This window comes from Aquarana catesbeiana, linkage group LG06, assembly GCF_042186555.1.
Source record: "Aquarana catesbeiana isolate 2022-GZ linkage group LG06, ASM4218655v1, whole genome shotgun sequence".
In the NCBI taxonomy this organism is placed as follows: domain Eukaryota; kingdom Metazoa; phylum Chordata; class Amphibia; order Anura; family Ranidae; genus Aquarana; species Aquarana catesbeiana.
Window position 1 is genome coordinate 331,180,678 of NC_133329.1, and position 20,655 is coordinate 331,201,332.

Below are 20,655 nucleotides of genomic sequence, written 5' to 3' on the forward strand. Positions count from 1 at the left end.
TATAAATGACAAAGGTCCCAAAATAGTGTCAAAAATGTCTAATGTGTTCGCCATAATGTCGCAGTCCCGATAAAAAACACAAATTACTACTAAAAAAAAAATTATAATAAAAATGCCATAAAACTATACCCTATTTTGTAGATTTATTTATTGCGATTTTTTTACCAAAAATATATAGAAGAATACGTATCGGCCTAAACTGAGGAAAAAAATAGGTTTTTTTATATATTTTGGAGGGATATTTATTATAGCAAAAAGTAAAAAAATATTGTGTTTTTTTCAAAATTGTCGCTCTTTTTTTGTTTATAGCGCAAAAAATAAAAACCGCAGTTAATGCTGAAGCAGTTAATGTTAAAACATAACTAAACCCAGGGACACAAATGTAATATATAGCAGATTACCAGTCCTAAATGCAATAGCTGCATTCGTTTTTTTTTTTTGTTTGTTTTGTTTTTTAGACTAAGAACATTTTTAGCAAGCACAGAAAAGACCCATTGTTTAGCCAGAAATGTTGTTTCCTTGTCACTGCATGTGAGATGACCTGAAAGCATAAAACAATGATACCTTATTTGTGTGAACTATAAAAACAATCCCATCATCCTCCTGTAATGGAGAAGAAGAGAGGCAGACATTTTTTAAGTCCAGCTTGTGTGAAGAAGTGAGCATAGCCACTAAGGGACATGAAGTGTTATTTGCAGGATTACCAGGTGAAAATAAAGCGAAAAACTCCTGAAATAAGTAAACTAATGCAGCCACCGCAACTTAGGAATGGTAAACTAGTGTTATATATCTTGTTTTAAGTTTAGATATGTATGACATATATTTTTATTCACTAATCCTAAATGTAAAATATACATTTAATCTATGTTGAAAAAAAAATTCTGGATATGTTTCAGAGCAGTGCTTCTGCTTTTTGCCTTCTTTAACCACTTGACAACTGGGAACTTAAACCCCCCTCCTGCCCAGACCAATTTTCAGCTTTCAGCGCTGTCACATTTTGAATGACAATTACTCAGTCATGTAATACTGTGCCCAAATGACTTTTTTGTCCTTTTTTTCATACAAATAGAGCTTTCTTTTGGTGGTATTTGATCACCTCTGGGTTTTTTATTTTTTGCGCTATAAATGAAAAAAAGACCGAAAATTTTGAAAAAAAACGCATTTTTCTTAGTTTATGTGATAAAATTTTGCAAATTATTAATTTTTCTTCAGAAATTTTGGCTGCAATTTATACTGCTATATATCTTTGGTAAAAATAACCCAAATTAGTGGATATTATTTGGTCTGTGTGAAAGTTAGAGAGTCTACAAGCTATGGTGCAAATCATAGAAAATTAATCACACCTGATGTACTGGTGGCCTATCTCATTTCTTGCGACCCGAACAAGCCAGGAAAGTACAAATACCCCCCAAATGACCCCTTTTTTGAAAGTAGACATTCCAAGGTATTTAGTAAGATGCATTGTGAGGTTTTTGATGTTGTCATTTTTTTCCCACAATTCTTTGCAAAACGAAGATTTTTTTTTTCCACAAAATTGTCATTGTAATAGGTTATTTCTCTCACATGGCATGTGTATACCACAAATGACACCCCAAAATACATTCTGCTACTCCTCCTGAGTATGGCGATACCAAATGTGTGAGACTTTTACACAGCCTGTCCACATACAGAGGCCCAATATTGAAATAGCACCATCAGGCGTTCTAGGAGCATAAATTACACATCTCATTTCTCAACCACCTATTACACTTTTGAAGGCCCTGGAGCACCAGGACAATGGAAACGCCCACAAAGTGACCCCATTTTGGAAAGATAACACCCCAACATAATCTATGAGGCATAATGAGTCTTTTGAACGGTTCATTTTTTTCCAGAAGTATTTGGAAAATGTGGAAAAAAAATGAAAACGCATTTTTTTTACGCAAAGTTGTGCATTTATAAGATATTTCCAACACATAGCATGTACAAAGCAAAAATGACACCCCAAAATACATTCTGCTACTCCTCCTGAGTATGGCAATACCAAATGTGTGAGACTTTTACACAGCCTGGCCACATACAGAGGCCCAATATTGAAATAACACCATCAGGCGTTCTAGGAGCATAAATTACACATCTCATTTCTCAACCACCTGTTTTTGGAAAATGTGTAAAAAAAATGAAACCGCATTTTTTACACAAAGTTGTGCATTTATAAGATATTTCCAACACATAGCATGTACATAGCAAAAATGACACCCCAAAATACATTCTGCTACTCCTCCTGAGTATGGCAATACCAAATGAGTGAGACTTTTACACAGCCTGGCCACATACAGAGGCCCAAAATGCAAGGAACACCATCAGGTGTTCTAGGGACACATAGCACTCACATACCAAGAATTACACCCCAAAATACATTATGCTGAGCAAAGAGTAAACAAAAGATTACCTGTGGTTGTAGTAGCGTAGTTGTACACAGGAGGATAGCACTGGTCCAGGCAGCAGGCAGGGACTTAGTCAGCAAAAGCGAACGCAATTTTCCAGGCCACAGGCAGGGATACTGTCCATATACAGTCCAGGGTCAGTGCAGGCAGAGATTGTCAGCAGTGCCAATATATTGGTCCTGGTAGTAGGCAGGTCCATGTGGTGTGGTCAATTCACGTGACAGGCAGAGGCATGATGGCATAGGTCCTACAGGCAGCAGGCAGAAGTAGGGCCTCGTTCAGGACAGAATGGGGACAGGGGTAGAGGCTTCTCCCACCCAAATCTCTTTGAAGCCTCCGAGTCTCCAGACCCTAATCTAGGAATGAGAAAACAAATGAAATTGTTTTCTTCATCCAGAAAAACAATTCTGGAGCCCCTCACATATGTGAGACCCCTGTGTTCTGAATCCCACTAGTCCACTGGCAGGGTACAAGATCAGTCCAAGAGGCAGGCAAGAGGCATGGTCAAACAGTCCAGGGTTAGTTCCAGATCAGGCAGAGATATAAACAGAATCGGTAGGCAGAAGCATGGTCGAATAACAAGCCAGGGTCAGTTACAGAGCAAGCAGAGGCATAAGGGGTGTGAAGGTAAATGGCAGGAAGTAAGGGTTATGTTTACCATACTTCACTAATAATTTAGTGAAGTATGGTAACGGCGGAAACAGTCAACTATGCAGAGGCCTGGTTGGGAAGGACATTGGGGACAATGATAAATGGTGTCTCTTCTAACTCCTCGTTTGGAGCACACCCGGCATTTTTTCTGACGTTTTTGGCCTGTTGGTCTGGGAGGGATTTTATCGGGAAAGTGGCGTTCAGAGTCTGCTAATTACATCGGATCTAATGTTTTCTGGTGGGCCGTTCGGGTATATAAGGGCAGTGGTGATTTCCTCCTGGTAGCCAAGGAAGGGTTTGGGTTTGTCAGTGGAGTTGCGATAAATTACATAGGTGTTGTATATGGCCAAATTAAATAAATAAATCGAAACTTTTTTATACCACTGGTATGTTCTTCTAGTGGAAAGGTAGGGTTCGAGCATCTGGTCGTTGAAGTCGACACCCCCCATATACATGTTGTATTCATGGATACATGTTGGCTTTTGAATTGGGCCATTCCTCCTGGTGATCTCAACAAATGTATTGTTGTGGATCGAAGAAAGCATGTAGACGTCCCTTCTGTCTGTCCACTTCACAGCCAGAATTTCCGCATTCCGTAAGCTCGCCGCCTCCCCTCTTCTTAACTTCTTGTTGACGAAGCTTTGAGGAAAGCCCTTCCGATTCGTCCTTACAGTGTCGCATGCTGGAGTCTTCTTTCTGTGAAGGTTTCGAAACAGGGGCAAACTAGAATAAAAATTGTCCACATACAGATGGTAGCCTTTCTCCAGGAGTGGGTTTATGAGTTCCCAAACGACTTTCCCACTCGATCCAATGTATTCTGGGCAATTAGGGGGATGTAGCTGGGTGTCCTTCCCTTCGTATACCATGAAGGCATAGGTATACCCTGTAGCACGATCGCACAATTTGTACATCTTACATCTTCACCCCATAGCGGGCCCTTTTGATGGGAATAAATTGTTTTAAGCCCAGCCTGCCAGAAAATTTGATAAGGGACTCATCCACACATATGTGTTGGTCTGGGGTAAACAACTGGGGGAAGATTTCAGAAAAATAATCTATTAGGGGCCAAATTTTAAAAAGCTTGTCAAAATTTGGGTGATTTCAGGGAGGGCACTGGGTATTGTCATTATAATGTAGGAATCTCATAATCATGAGATATATGGTCCTGGGCATTACTGAGGAAAAGATGGGCATGTGGTAGATGGGGAGGGTAGACCAATACGAACGTAATTCATTTTTTCCGTTTAGTCCCATACAGAATGTGTGGCCCAAAAAAATTTTAAACTCCTCCACTGTTAGGGCTCTCCACTCATAGGGATAATAGGACGTTGGGTTACTTGCTATAAATTGTAATGCCGCGTACACACGAGCGGACTTTCTATCCTACTTGGTCCGGCACACTTTCCGACGGACTTTGTCCGCCAGGTGCGCCGGACTTTAAAACGAACGGACTTGCCCACACACGCCGGGATTTTCCGGCGGGCTAAGTCCGCCCGTCTTTCCGACGGACTTTCGCCGGAGTTCCGGCGGACTTTCAGAATGAACGGACTTGCCCACACACGGACAAGTCCGTTCATTTTGAACGTGACTCAGGTGCGACGGGACTAGAAAAGGATGTCAATCTTGCCGCTTTTATCGGCTAGATTGACACCTTGCGAGCCCCGTCGCGGGGCATACCAGGCTCTTAGGTCTGGTATGGATTATAAAGGGGAACCCCGCTACGCCGAAAAAACGGCGTGGGGTCCCCCCTAAAATCCATACCAGACCCCGATCCGAGCACGCAGCCTGGCCAGTCAGGAAAGGGGGTGGGGACGAGCGAGCGCCCCCCCCCCTCCTGAACCGTACCAGGCCGCATGCCCTCAACATGGGGGGTGGGTGCTTTGGGGGAGGGCCCCCCCCCCCCAAAGCACCTTGTCCCCATGTTGATGAGGACAAGGGCCTCTTCCCGACAACCCTGGCCGTTGGTTGTCGGGGTCTGCGGGCGGGGGCTTATCGGAATCTGGGAGCCCCCTTTAATAAGGGGGCCCCCAGATCCCGGCCCCCCACCCTATGTAAATGAGTATGGGGTACATGGTACCCCTACCCATTTACCTAGGAAAAAAGTGTAAGTAATAAAACACACCACACAGGTTTTTAAAATATTTTATTAAACAGCTCCGGGGGGGGGTCTTCTTCCGGCTTCGGGGGTCCCTCCGCTTCATCTTCTCCCGGCGTCCGGTTGGTTCTTCTCCGCTCTCCGGCCTCTTCTCCCGGTGTCGCAGGTCTTCGGCCGGCCCCTCCGCTCTCTTCATGTAGCTCTATTGCGAGCGGAGGTCCGGACTTCTGGGCTTCTGGGCTTCTTGGCTTCTTGGCTTCTCTTCTCTTCTCTTCCCCCAGATGTTGACACGACGCTCTCTCCGGCTGGACTGGTCTCTGAGGGCTGCGTTGTGACTTATATAGGCGGAGACCCCGCCCCCATATGATGTCACAGTCCCTGGGCATGCTGGGACTGTGACGTTTTAGGGGGCGTGGTCGACCACGCCCCCTAAAACGTCACAGTCCCAGCATGCCCAGGGACTGTGACATCATATGGGGGCGGGGTCTCCGCCTATATAAGTCACAACGCAGCCCTCAGAGACCAGTCCAGCCGGAGAGAGCGTCGTGTCAACATCTGGGGGAAGAGAAGAGAAGAGAAGCCAAGAAGCCAAGAAGCCCAGAAGCCCAGAAGTCCGGACCTCCGCTCGCAATAGAGCTACATGAAGAGAGCGGAGGGGCCGGCCGAAGACCTGCGACACCGGGAGAAGAGGCCGGAGAGCGGAGAAGAACCAACCGGACGCCGGGAGAAGATGAAGCGGAGGGACCCCCGAAGCCGGAAGAAGACCCCCCCCCCGGAGCTGTTTAATAAAATATTTTAAAAACCTGTGTGGTGTGTTTTATTACTTACACTTTTTTCCTAGGTAAATGGGTAGGGGTACCATGTACCCTATACTCATTTACATAGGGTGGGGGGCCGGGATCTGGGGGCCCCCTTATTAAAGGGGGCTCCCAGATTCCGATAAGCCCCCGCCCGCAGACCCCGACAACCAACGGCCAGGGTTGTCGGGAAGAGGCCCTTGTCCTCATCAACATGGGGACAAGGTGCTTTGGGGGGGGGGGGCGCAGGGCGCCCCCCTCCCCCAAAGCACCCACCCCCCATGTTGAGGGCATGCGGCCTGGTACGGTTCAGGAGGGGGGGGGGGCGCTCGCTCGTCCCCACCCCCTTTCCTGACCGGCCAGGCTGCGTGCTCGGATCGGGGTCTGGTATGGATTTTAGGGGGACCCCACGCCGTTTTTTTCGGCGTAGCGGGGTTCCCCTTTATAATCCATACCAGACCTAAGGGCCTGGTATGCCCCGCGCTCGCCGCAATAGGAAGATTTGTTTTTCCTATTGCAGCGAGCGCGAGATGCAATACCATCCCCTCGTGTCGTATTTGGTCTGTCGGACCAGCCTACACACGAGCGGGCTTTCCGTCGGACCAGCACACACACGAGCGGACTTTCCGCCCGAAACTGAGTCCGACGGAAAGATTTCAAACATGTTTAAAATCTAGGTCCGGCGGGCTTTTGGGAAGAAGTCCGCCGGAAAAGTCCGCCGCCGCCCACACACGGGCGGATTGTCCGGCACACTCTGGTCCGCCGGACCAAGTATGCCGGAAAGTCCGACCGTGTGTACGCGGCATTAGGCATATAAATTGCACTGGGCCACAATTGATGCAAGTATGTCCTCAGTAAAAATAAGGTGGAAAAAGTCTATCGGGGGAAAAATTTTCTGTGTCCACCTGGACTCCTGGCTGGGCAGTGAAAGGGGGAACGTTAGCTTCTCCTCAATTAGGAGGCAGCCACAAGGGGTTTTGAAGGGAATAGGGAAGGCTGGCATGGGACCTAACTCTTTGGGACTGAGGTGACACCCCACTGGTACGTGGCCTTTGCCGAGGTACTGGGGTGCTGGTGGATGGCACTGCGGTGCTGGTGGATGGCACTGCCTCCTCACCAGTATGCCTTCGTCTGTCTCTCATCCTCCTCCTCTGAGGCTGTCAGTGTACCACTGGTTAGGACAGGCTCATAGTCCACGTCAGACTCAGAATCTGAAAATGAGGAGGAATCCGAAGCAAAGAGCTCCCCGTTGCTCTCGTTACCCGCAAGAATATTGTACGCCTCCTCAGCTGAATATAATCTTCTAGCCATTGTTGGTGATGAAAGAAGGCACTGATGACAAGTGACACTGATGCTAGCTGGCACTCTTACGTGGCACTGATGACACGTGACACTTACGTGACACTGATGACACTGATACGTGACACTGGTGACACTTATAACAGATGGCACGTGGCACTGACAGGTGGCACTGATGACAGATGGTACTGACAGGTTGCACTGACAGGTTGCACCGACAGGTTGCACTGACAGATGGCACTGACAGGTGGAACTGATGGCAGGTGGCACTGATGGCAGGTGGAACTGATGGCAGGTGGCACTGATGACAGATGGTACTGACAGATGGTACTGACAGGTTGCACTGACAGATGAAACTGATAGCAGGTGCCACTGATGGCAGGTGGAACTGATGGCAGGTGGCACTGATGGCAGATGGCACTGGCAGATGGCACTGGCAGATGGGACTGGCAGATGGCACTGGCAGATGGCACTGGCACTGGCAGATGGCACTGGCAGATGGCACTGGCAGATGGGACTGGCAGATGGCACTGGCAGATGGGACTGACAGATGGCACTGATATAATAGTGTTGGCACGGTGTATGTGTTTTTTTGCACTCACAATTTTTCACTCCAGAAGCACTGGTCGCTCTCACACGCGGTCTCTGTGTGAGGAGGGAGAGCCGGCAATGAGAGATGATCTCATATGTTTACATATGAGATCATCTCTCATTGGCACCGCCGATCGCGCTGAAAACGGCTGATATGATTGGCCATTTTCAGCGATCTGTGACTGGCTGTGTCCAAGGGACACGGCCAGCACAGAACTTCCCCGATGCGCGCCTGGGGGAGCGCGCTACGCGGAAGTAAACAGCAGGACGTCCAGGGACGGCCACCCGGCAGTTAGCGTCCGCGCTGCAGCCATCTTTCGTCTATAGCGCGGGCGCGAAGTGGTTAAAAACGTGTTTCAAATCCAAACACCCATGGTCACATAATAACACCAAGATAATTGTATTAAGATGTCACTTAACCTTGGATGCTTTCAACATAATCAATAACCAACATCAATATTCAAATGGTCAGACGTTGGTTACCTGGCTTTGTTATTTTTATCTTTCACCTTATGTGGTAAATGATGTCACTTCCACATTGATTTCAATAAATAAAATTGATTTTAGCTTTCTCCTGTCTGATTAGTACCTATTGTATTTTATTCCAAAATCCCAGGAGTTCTAGAGCTTCTATTTTACAGGGTGTCCATTGGGGTACACACAGCTGGTACAGCTTAGCTACTGATTTTGGTATAAGTTTAGGAATGAGGATGTATATAGTAAATACATAAACACACTCATATGTATAATATTGTAAATTTGGACAAAAGAAAGCCAGAACAAAAGTGGAGTTGCATCCTATTAAGTAATCAGATTCCTTGATACATTTTGCTGAAGGATTAAATGTAAAATCTGATTGATCACATTATTGCAGAGCAAGATCTTTCCTTGGAATAAAAGATATTATTTTTATCTGGTGGATTATGGCTCACCACAATGACAGATAGGGGCGTGTGCCCTCATGAAGCATTAAAGTGGTTGTAAACCTCAGACATGAAATATGAACAAAGCATATCCTTCGATAGTGTGTACATGTCTCAGTTATGAGCACTAAGTGTTATTTTTGTCTGCTGCTTTGCTCCTCTGCTACAAGCATTTATGACTTCTCACAAGTTTTCCTGACACCAAGAGAAAAATGGTGACAGGGGAGGAACCTCCAGCTGATTGGCAGCCTCAGTTCAGTTCCTGTGATGTGTGGAGGGGGTGTTTCTCTTCTCTCCAAACAGCTCTCAGAGCTCTCCTTGTGGAGCTCTGAAATGTGTCATTTCAGCTCTCTACCCCTATTTTTTTCTGAGCTCTCAGACAAGCTTTATAAATTCTGCACTTTGAGCAGATGTAGAAAAGAGAGGCTACAAATAAGCCGGTACAACTTATTTTATCTATGTGTATAACTTAAGGCGTCATTTTACTGAGTTATACTTAACCACTTCCCACCCGGCCTATAGCAGATTGACGGCCGGGCGGTGGTTCAGTTATCCTGACTGGGCGTCATATGACATCCTTCAGGATAACAGCCGCCGCGCGCCCGTGGGGGCGCGCATCACGGTGATCGGTGGAGCGGTGTGTCAGTCTGACACACCGCTACACCGATCTAGGTAAAGAGCCTCCGGCGGAGGCTCTTTACCACGTGATCAGCCGTGTCCAATCACGGCTGATCATGATCAAAAGCCGTTGATCGTGAGTAGAGGAGAGCTGATCGGTGGCTCTCCTGATGGGGGGGTCTGCGCTGATTGTTTATCAGCGCAGCCCCCCCTCGGATGCCCACACTAGATCACCAGGGAAGCCGCCAGGACCACCAGGGTAGTGGGCAACATGTGGATGGCCAAGTATGTACCCCATGGCCATCCACATGTGCCCAATGTGTGCAGTCTGTGCCCAATCTGTGCCAATCAGTGCCCACAAATGGGCACTGACTGGCACCATTATAAAGCAGTGATGCCCAGCAATGCCACCCATCAATGTCATCAGTGCCACCAATCAGTGTCAACAGTGCCACCCATCAGTGTCCATCTGTGCCACCCATCAGTGCCACCCATAAGTACCCATCAGTGCCACTCATAAGCACCCATCAGTGCCGCCTATGAGTGCCCATCAGTGCCGCCTATGAGTGCCCATCAGTGCCGCATACCAGTGCCACCTATCAGTGCCCATCAGTGCCACCTATCAGTGTCCATCAGTGCCGCTTATCAGTGCCCATCATCAGTGCCTGTCAGTGCCACCTCATCAGTGCCACCTCATTGGCACCACCTCATCGGTGCCCATCAGTGTCGCCTTATCAGTGCCCGTCAGTGCAGCCACGTCATTGAAGAAGAAAACGTACTTATTTACAAACATTTTTAACAGAAACAAAGAAAAACTTGTTTTTTTTCAAAAATTTTGGCCTTTTGTTATGTGTTGCGCAAAAAATAAAAACCGCAGAGGTGATCAAATACCACCAAAAGAAACTCTATTTGTGGGAACAAAATGATAAAAAATTTGTTTGGTACAGTGTTGCATGACCGCGCAATTGTCATTCAAATCGCGACAGTGCTGAAAGCTGAAAATTGGCTTGGGCAGGAAGGTGTCTAAGTGCCTGGTATTGAAGTGGTTAACATAAAAATTAAATGTCACAGCTATACAAACATGAAAGAACAGCAAAGTAGTTTTCAAATACATGCTAATAACTACACAGAATAACTTTAACCACTTCAGCCCGGAAGGATTTACCCCCTTAATGACCAGGCCATTTTTTGCGATATGGCACTGTCGCTTTAACTGACAATTGCGCGGTCGTGCGACGCTGTACCCAAACAAAATTGAGGTCCTTTTTTTCCCACAAATAGAGCTTTCTTTTGGTGGTATTTTATCACATCGTTTTTATTTTTTGCTCTATAAACTAAAAACCCGGCAATTTTGAAAAAAAAAAAGCAATAGTTTTTACTTTTTGCTATAATAAATATCTCCCCAAAAAAATTAAAAAACAAATTTCTTCATCAGTTTAGGCCAATATGTATTCTTCTACATATTTTTGGTAAAAAAGTCACAAGTGTATATTAATTGATTTGCACAAAAGGTATAGCGTCTACAAAATAGGAGAAATATTTATGGCATTTTTATTATAAATTTTTTCTTTACTAGTAATGGCGGTGATCTGCGAGTTTTAGCAGGACTGTGATATTGCAGCGGACAGATCGGATACTTTTGACACTTTTTTGGGACCATTGACATTATTACAGTGATCAGAGCTAAAAATAGCCACTGATCACTGTATACATGACACTGGCAGGGAAGGGGTTAACACTAGGGGTCGCTCAAGGGGTTAAGTGTTCCCTAGGGAGGTGTTTCTAACTGTGGGGGGGAGTTGACTGATTATGAGTAGAGAGAGATCGTTGTTCCTGCTATAGCCATTAACCACTTCTGGACCGCCCACCGTCGTTATACTTTGGCTGTTTGAAGAGGAATATCGTTGTTATGGCAGCAGCAGTCAAAACGTCACTTCCGCCTATAGTTTTTAAAGGGCCATTTTTAAAAAAAAAATTTTAAATGACAATTTTTTTTTTTTCTATTATTGCATTTTAGTGTAAATATGAGATCTGAAGTCTTTTTGACCCTATTTAAGAGGTCCTGTCATGCTTTTTTTTCTATTACAAGCGAAGTTTACATTCCTTGTAATAGGATCAAAAGTGACACCATTTTTTTTTTTAAAAACAGTGTAAAAATAAATAATAAAAGGTAAAATAAATAAGAATTTAAAAAAAAAATGTTTTTAAACACGCCCTGTCCTGACGAGCTCGCGTGCAGAAGTGAACACATACGTGAGTAGCGCCTGCATATGAAAACAGTGTTCAAACCACACATGGGAGGTATCGCTAGAGCGAGAGCAATAATTCTAGCCCTAGACCTCCTCTGTAACTTAAAACATGCAACCTGTAGCATTTTTTAAACGTCGCCTATGTTTATTTTCAAGGGTAAAAGTTTGTTGCCATTCAACGAGCGGGCGCAATTTTGAAGCGTGACATATTGGTATCAATTTACTCGGCGCAACATTATCTTTCACAATATAAAAAAATTGGGCTAACTTTACTGTTTTCTTATTTTTTAATTCAAAAAAGTGTTTTTTTTTTTTTAAAAAGTGCGCTTGTAAGACCGCTGCGCAAATACGGTGTGACAGAAAGTATTGCAACGACCGCCATTTTATTCTCTAGGGTGTTAGAAAAAAAAATGTATAATGTTTGGGGGTTCTAAGTAATTTTCTAGCAAAAAAAAACTGTTTTTAACTTGTAAACAACAAATCTCAAAAAAGAGGCTCGGTCCTTAAGTGGTTAAAGGGACTGCCATCCGGGGACTACCGGTACGGCGATTTTTGCAGCTGAGCCAACCTGCCGCAGTATAACTGTGACGACTGGTCGGCAAGCGTTTAAAGTGAACCTATCAGATGTATATTTGCTATCTAAAAGGCGATAATAATAAATTACTCCTCAAAATGTATCTTTCAAATGTACTCTAGTATGCAAAGTAGCAATATTCTGGCCTTTTCTTCAGCAGGTCTTCTATCCTCACCCTCCTCATGCAGTTGTTAGTTTGGACAAATCTGCTTTGTCTTACATGACCATTATTCGTGCATTTTATCTTTCTTCCTTTTTTGATGTTTACTCACTCATCATTACTTCCCTATAACAGCAAAACCCAGGTCTACGCAATCTTTTTCTCTTCCTTATCTGCTTGAACTTTTTGGGCACTTAGCCCCTCATCATTGTTTCTTCTTCTTCTCATCTCCTATTTCTTTCTGCTATCTGTTTACAGCTCAAGTGTTATAGTACTCACTACACTGCTTAAGAGGGCTCTAAGCCCATCCACATGCAATCACTCTTATTTATTACCATATTGGGTTTTGGATTTGTTTTGCACTATGCTAGGAATCTCCAAACTTTCTAAACAAAGGGCCAGTTTACTGTCCTTCAGACTTTAGTGAGGTCGGACTGGACGGTGGGAGTAGAAAATGCCCCAGAATCAGTGAGAGTAAACAATACATCAGGCTTGTTGGTTAGTGGGAATAGGAATCGTGTCTCCTCATTGGTATTAGTGGGAGCAATAGCACCCAATGTGTTAGTGTTAGAAATAGCGCCCCATCTTCTGTTTCAGTTGAAGAGTGGAGAGAATGGTTCCCCCTCGTCTGTGTCAGTGGAATAATGCTCCATCATCAGTCTCAGTGGAAGGAATGGTGCCACATGGATGCTGTTAGTGGGAGAAACAGTGTCAGAAAAGCCATGCTGCTCAAAGGAATGCTTGCGTTCAAAGGAATGCTGTGCTCAAAGGAATGCATATCCGTGCAAAAGCGTCCAGAAACTGCGCACAGCATTAGGACCCTGCGCACATCTACATATGGCCTTTTTAAAGCCTTAGGCAAGCAAAGGGCCACATGTGGCCTGCGTGCCGCAGTTTGGAGAATGCTGCATTCACATTAGCATTCTGCGTGTACTCATTTGTGTGAGCGTGCTTGTTTGATGGACTTTGATGCCCAGTGGCCAATTTAAAGCCTTATGCCGTGTACACACGATCGGACTTTACGGCATACTTGGTCCGGCGTACAGGATTTCGTCGGACAATTCGATCGTGTGTGGGCTCCAGCGGACTTTGTTTTCTCCAGTTGAACGGACTTAGATTTGAAACATGTTTTAAATCAATCTGTCGAACTCGAGTCCGGTCGAAAAGTCTGCTCGTCTGTATGCTAGTTCGACGGACAAAAAGCCACGCTAGGGCAGCTATTGGCTACTGGCTATGAACTTCCTTGTTTTAGTCCGGTCGTACGTCATCACGTACGAATTCGTCGGACTTTGGTTGATTGTGTGTAGGCAAATCTATTCATTCAGAAAGTCCGTCATAAAGTCCATCGAAAAGTCCGCCGGGCAAAGTATGCCGCAAAGTCCGCTCGTGTGTACGCGGCATTACAGGACTCAGGTTCATTGCTGAGTGTTTGTCAGCTCTTTATGCTTGTGACCTGATGATCATGTGTTCATCTGTATCTTGACCCAGCTTGCTGTTCCTTAACTTCTGTTGCTGACTCTGGCTTGTGATTCAACCTTGCTTCCTACCTGCTGTTCCAGTACTTCTTCTGCTCACGTGACGCTGACTTGGCCTGGCTCTGACTGCCTGAGCCAGATCCTGGTTCCTGACTCTGGAATCTTGCTGCCCTGTTGTTGCTGACTGCTGCCTATCTGACTACACATCCAAGATCCAGAATCTGCCTTTAGCTAGCTGGTCTACTTTAGCTCCATATCTGCAAGCTAGAAATTCTGAACTAGATCTCTTACAGGCACTCTGTGCCCTGTTATACCCTGTCATTAACCCCACGGGAAAAAGGACAAGAGGTGTCAGGACAGCCCTCTCGTCACCTCTACTCTACTACATGACACAGTACCTCATATCAGTAGGAGGAGAAGTGTCCCAAGGGCCAGATAAAGGCAAGCAAAGTTCCTGGCCTGGCCGTTTGGAGACTGTTGCACTATGCTCTTGTGGAATGTTATTTTTAGATCGCAAAATGTACTTCTAGAATACCCTTTTATGTACTTTAATCCGACTTCGCCTAGTTGTCTGTACATTTTTTCCTGACAAATTTAATAAAACACATATTTAACTATAAATAGCAATATTTTTTAATAGCAGGTACCAAATATGTTTGCAACTAACCTTCAATTCATCCAAATGGTTTTAAATGCAATCCTGTACACAGTGACTATGTAGAAATGCAAGTATAGCCCTATTGAAGTCTATAGAGAGTTAGGCTAGGTGAACACTTGAATACAACATGCAGTTGAGCTGCATTTTAACTGCAACCCCAACCGCTCCCCCTTAAGCTGCATAGGCGCAGCAAAAATTATCCCCCTATTGTGTCCAATTGAATGGGATCATGCTGCAACCTCGCCAAACTGTGTGCAAAGCATGTATTTGTGGTGTGGTGGTGCAGGTTTTTAGGCGTTAAAACGGATGATGAAGTGATGTAACACTTGCTCAACACCTGTAAAACACCTTCTGAAAACTGATCGACTGCAAATTGGTCTTCAGATGGCAGTATTAATGTAGACAAGTCCTTACAGAGCAGATGCCAAAGATTTCAGGGCGTATGGGTAATCACTGGAGGACACTGTTACTGTCACGATGAGGTAAGTACTGAGGTGGGCTTCTAGGACAGCTTTTGTTAGGGGGCTCAGCTCATCCATGTCTTTATAGACCTTGCATTGTGCACTGGTCCAAATCATTTGGTGGAGGGTTGTTTTTCATTTTTTTGGTGGGGTTGTATTTCAGGGGTTGGACTTGGCCCCTTAGTTCCAGTCAGGGGAAGTCTTAGGGTGTCAGCATACCAAGACATTTTGGGCAATTTCATGCTCCCAACTTTGTGGGAAGAGTTTGGGGATGGCCCCTTCCTGTTCCAACATGACTGTGCACAAATCAAGGTCCATAAAGACATAGATGAGCCAGTTTGGGGTGGAGGAACTTGACTGGCCTGCACAGAGTCCTGACCTCAACCCAATAGAACACCTTTGGGATGAATTAGAGCAGAGACTGCGAGCCAGGCCTTCTGTCTTCCTACATCAGTGCCTGACCTCACAAACACGCTTCTGAAAGAACGGTCAAACATTCCTATAGACACACTCCTAAACCTTGTGAGCATCCTTCCTAGAAGAGTTGAAGCTCTTATAGCTGCAAAGGGTGGGCCAACTCAATATTGAACCCTACAGATTAAGACTGGGATGCCATTAAAGTTCATGTGTGTTTAAAGGCAGGGGTCCCAATACTCTTGACTATATAGTATGTGTGTGTATGTGTATATATTATATTATACATTTATACATTTGTTTGTGTATCTTTTTATTTCTGTGACACAGCCTTTGGGTTAGCGCAGTGTTTTGTTTTTTTTATACTTTTGAAGGGTCCCACTCTGCAGCACCTGGCAGGGAACAGGCTTTTCTACTTAGGCTGTGGTTGATTTTTTAAGAAAACAAATTGTAAGACTTTACACACCTTTTGTTGTGATATACCTAGAATATTTTTAGCTAATTTAAACTGAAAGTTCAATAGGAATTTAAATGTGTGGCATTTTTCCCAGCTAATACTACATTTTGTAAATAACATCGCCCCTGCAAATTCTGCCTGGTAAGTTAATGACCTTGAAAATACATTTAGGGCCGGTTCACATTAGAAGCGGCACGACTTGCAGGTCGCCTCACCGAGGCGACCTGCACACGACTGCCGCGGCGACTTGCAAGACGACTTCTGTATAGAAGTCTATGCAAGTCACCCCCAAAGTAGTACAGGAACCTTTCTTCTAAGTCGGAGCGACTAGCGTCGCTCCGATTAGAACGGTTCCATTGTACAGAACGGGAGGCGACTTGTCAGGCGGCTAGGTCGCCTGACAAGTCGCCCCCGTGTGAACCGGCTCTAATAAATATAGTGTTTTGCTTTGATATACATTATATTTTTATTGCATTTATATTATGTTTAGACCAGTATAGAATAATTTCCCTAATTAAATGCTCGACAGATGGTAAATGTTCCAAAAAGTTTACAAAAATAAAGAAAAAGGTTGTAAAAAAAAAAAAGTCAAGCTCCACTAAAACTAGCGGCATTTTACCGTCAACGCCCGCCCCAGTGTGAAAGGGGTCTAAGGCTAATTTATATAAAACAGCCAACAGCCATTGCTATCCTTGAAACAACTAAAATCAGAAAATTAACTCAGCTTAGCCTAACTGAACTTCTATGGAAATGTTCCAATACTGCTGAGCTGGACTGCAGCCCCTTGGCAGTCATTCTGCATCATTTAACATACCCACTTCCAGGAGAATGCTGTTATGGTGAACCATAGTTGTGGGAATTATTGTTTCTAAAAAGCATAAATTATTGTCAAAACCTAAGCCCTATATAGTACCAGTTTGGGTAGTTAAAAGACATGCTTGGGAGTTATGTTACCTATGGCTGCCTTTTTTGGGTATCTCCAAATCTTCAAAAAGATTAACTGCATATATTCTGACAGCTGCTAGGAGACTCATTCCACTTCATTGGAAGCCTGCAGCAGGCCCATCTCAGACATTCCTTTTGGACCCATAATGGAAATTAAGAGAATGGAGAACCTAATGGTGAAAATATGGGACGAGTTGGAAACATTCTACCAAATGTCTAAACATTTATGTAAGGAACCTGCATGCTACCACTTATTATAATTAATGGTTATGCTACCTCCTAAATTGATTTATATGGAGAGAGCTGCCAACACTATATGTGTCCTCACATATGTCAACAAAATTAAGTGTAAAGCCCCATACTGATCTACCCTTCATTCTAACAAATGTGGGACTTTTGGGACAAATCACTCTTTGTCCTACACTATATTTATCTTTGATAATATGCAACCTATAGACATTGCAGGACATAGCATTGTGTACCAAATTTTCAAATTGAAGAGCATATCGGTATGTTCTTAAGCCACGTACACACGAGTGGAATGTCTGACAGAAAAAGTCAGACGGAAGCTTTTCATCGTCTATTCTGATCATGTGTATGCCTCATTGGACTTTTCTTTTCGAAAATTCTGACGGACCTAGAAAGAGAACATGTTCTAAATATTTTCGACAGAACCAATTCCCATCGGGAAAACCGCTTGTCTGTATGCTGTTCCGACGGACCAAAAATGATGCTTGCTCTGAAGCAAGTACGAGACGGGAGCTATTGGCTACTGGCTATTGAACTTCCGTTTTCTAGTCCCGTCGTAAGTGTTGTAGGTCACTGCATTCTGGACGGTCGGACTTTGGTCGGACTTTGGTGTGACCGTGTGTAGGCAAGACCGTTTGAATGGAATTCTGTCGGAGTTCCGTCAAAGAAACCTTCGGAGTTAATTCCGACAGCAAAACCGGTCGTGTGTATGCGGCATTAGAGTTGTTTTAGTGAGTGTTTCTGACCCCCCCATCATATCATTCTTGTTCTCAAGTGTTAATTTTGCTGACATTTTAAGTGCTCAATGTTGACATGTTATTTTTTTTTCTTTTTGACATATGCATCTATTGCATGAAAAAGGTTTCTAAATGTTAAATTATCACTTACCTGATTACAACAGATGTATCGCGAAATGTACAATCTGAACTTTGGTCCACTGTTTATGTATCTTTGTATTTTTTTACAACTTGTAAACTCTAATAAAAATAGAAAAAAATTGCTGCTGTATGCAAATTTGGGGCATTTATCTATAAAAAAAAAAAAAAAAAAAAAAAAAAAAAAACCTTACATTGCCAGCTCTTTTTTCAAGCTTGGGATGGAAATAAGTCTCAGAACACATTGGCAGATATAACAAATAAAAAAAGAGAAAGGAAGGGGGTTGTGTCCCACATTTGTGTTTACATGCTTCATTTTTATAAACTGCAGGCATGTACATTTAAAGTGATTTCTGAATAATACAATAGAAAATACTTTACAATAAGTATCTGTATGTTTCTCTTGTTACTGCAGAATCTGGAAGAAGAGAACTTCTGTCTCTTTTACCTTACCCAAGCAGATCAGACAGGACAAATAAAGCACAATGGCCACCTTTGCATATATAGATTGGTAAAAGGGATGGTTCATTTTAAACCTAATCGAGTCCCATGCTTGTGTGCTTCTCAGAAATTAGAGGAAATCAATTCATGTGCTAATGAGAAAGTCCATAATTTATTGTCTGCTGAGGAATGCATGATACATTTATTTTAACAGTAAACAATTATTTTTATTGCAAGATTAATTATCCTGATTTATTGGTAACTCCTGTTTCCTCATACTCTTGAAGGCTGCAAGGTTTCTGGTTACTCTTTTGTGGATCTGTCTGTTACTTTACAAAACATGTAACTGATGTATGAGCCTGTTCTGTTGGCTTTAGATACAAAAAGAGTGATGAACAAGGAGAACAAGACACTATAACATAACACAACATTACACAAAATGTGGTAAGAAAAGAACGGGTGTGGACACTAGATATAAATTATTAATATACACTATATACAGTTATAGTATTTATATACCATATATATATATATAAACATTTATTTAACAGAGAGCACAAGCAAAGTACCATAGCCCCTAGGGGTTAACAGTGGGCTTTATCAATACTTGGAAAATTAAGAATTTGTTAAAATAGTGCAGCTTTTTTGCTTTTTTGTTATTTACTTGTATTCTTTTCCTTAGAACAATGGTCTTGGTCTGAATTTTATAATGCAGTGCCAGCCATTCAGGAGTCTTTTTCTTTCGTTCAGCTCATAGTCTTAACATATGAAATTCAGTACATTCTCCTATCCATTTTGTGGTCTCACTGAGAGTTGATTTCCCCATTCATTCCGCAGGCTGAACAAGAGAAAATCCGTCAATCCCCCAAGCCACTGCTGGCTATGGTATCCAGCAGCTACTTTGTCAAGCCAGGTGGTGCTTGCAGGGTCACCCATGACTCAAATTTTTGGCCAGTTCAGCAAGAATAAAAGTCTTATGTCCATTTCCTGAGCTTAGTGCTGATGACAAATATCCATGCATTAAATGCCAAAGATTTAAACATACACACCTGCCACAAATGCTAGGTGCTTCACTATTACGATTAGTGATGAGCCAAATGTACCTGGGTTTGGCCTGGGCAGGTTCTCCAAACATTAAAGTTTGGATGCCGAATATGAACCCCACTGAAGTCAAGAGAAGCCAAATGTTAAATAGAAGTAATGCCCATTTTCTAGGCTAAGAGGCAAGGAATTGTCAAACAAATGACATACTGGGCACTGCTCTGGAGAACATGTACCAAAGAACAAAAATCCTTTAATTTTCATTTGGCTGGTAGCAGTTATTTTAGTAATGCTTAAATTGAAACATTAAAAATGCAGAATTGCATTAAATAACATGCTTTGGGGATGCCCTGACCCTGCCTGTTAAATGGTACATCTGTATAATGTATACATAGCACCTCTACTCATTCACAATAAAAAGTAAAGTGTAAATAAACACACAGATACAGTTTATTCCTCTAATAAATAAATAAAAAAGTCATCCAGCAATGCAAATCCGCGCCAATCAAAGTGCCCAATATGTGCTAGCTGCCGAAAAAAACCTGCCTTCTGGACTTCTGGACCTATCACTTCACGGTAGCCAAATTGAAGGTCAGGTGGATGACAGCTGACATAAATAAGGGGATGGGGTCTCCCAGGTGACGCCATTGATGATATATGGACATGACCATGTATAATAAAGAGTCTCACAGCAATGCATGCTTGGATAAGGTCTGGTTAGGATTTTTGGAACCTATGCCTTTTTCTTGATTTTTGCATGATGTTCCTCCTTAAATCCACACCACACCCGACAGGTCTGGTAAATAAATTGAGGGGGGAGGGGCCTCAAGTGCTCCCACATTGGGCAAAGGATAGCATGCATAGAACTTTGCAATATTTCAGATTTCAGAAAGTTGAACATAGCATATGAATATCAAGAAGCAGGAGGATCTAGAGGAAGTTTGAGGCATTGTGGGTGCTAAGTAAGAATTAAAGCTTCACTTTAATGGAACAAAATGTTTATGTGGCAATATTTTTTAACCTTATGCATCAAACATTTTCTCTAAAAGAAAAAAACATTCCAGCTCTGCAATCCTTTCTACAAGCAATAAATAGCATTTTAAACTTAACTTTTACATCAGGTTCTTTTTGCAAGTGTAAGTACAAGTGTAGTAAATAATATCTGGAAAAGAATGCCAAAAATTGAGTCTAATTGTTTCAAAAAAGAGTTCAAAATCTGGTACAAGAATTAAACTGCCAAAATAACTATTAAGAGA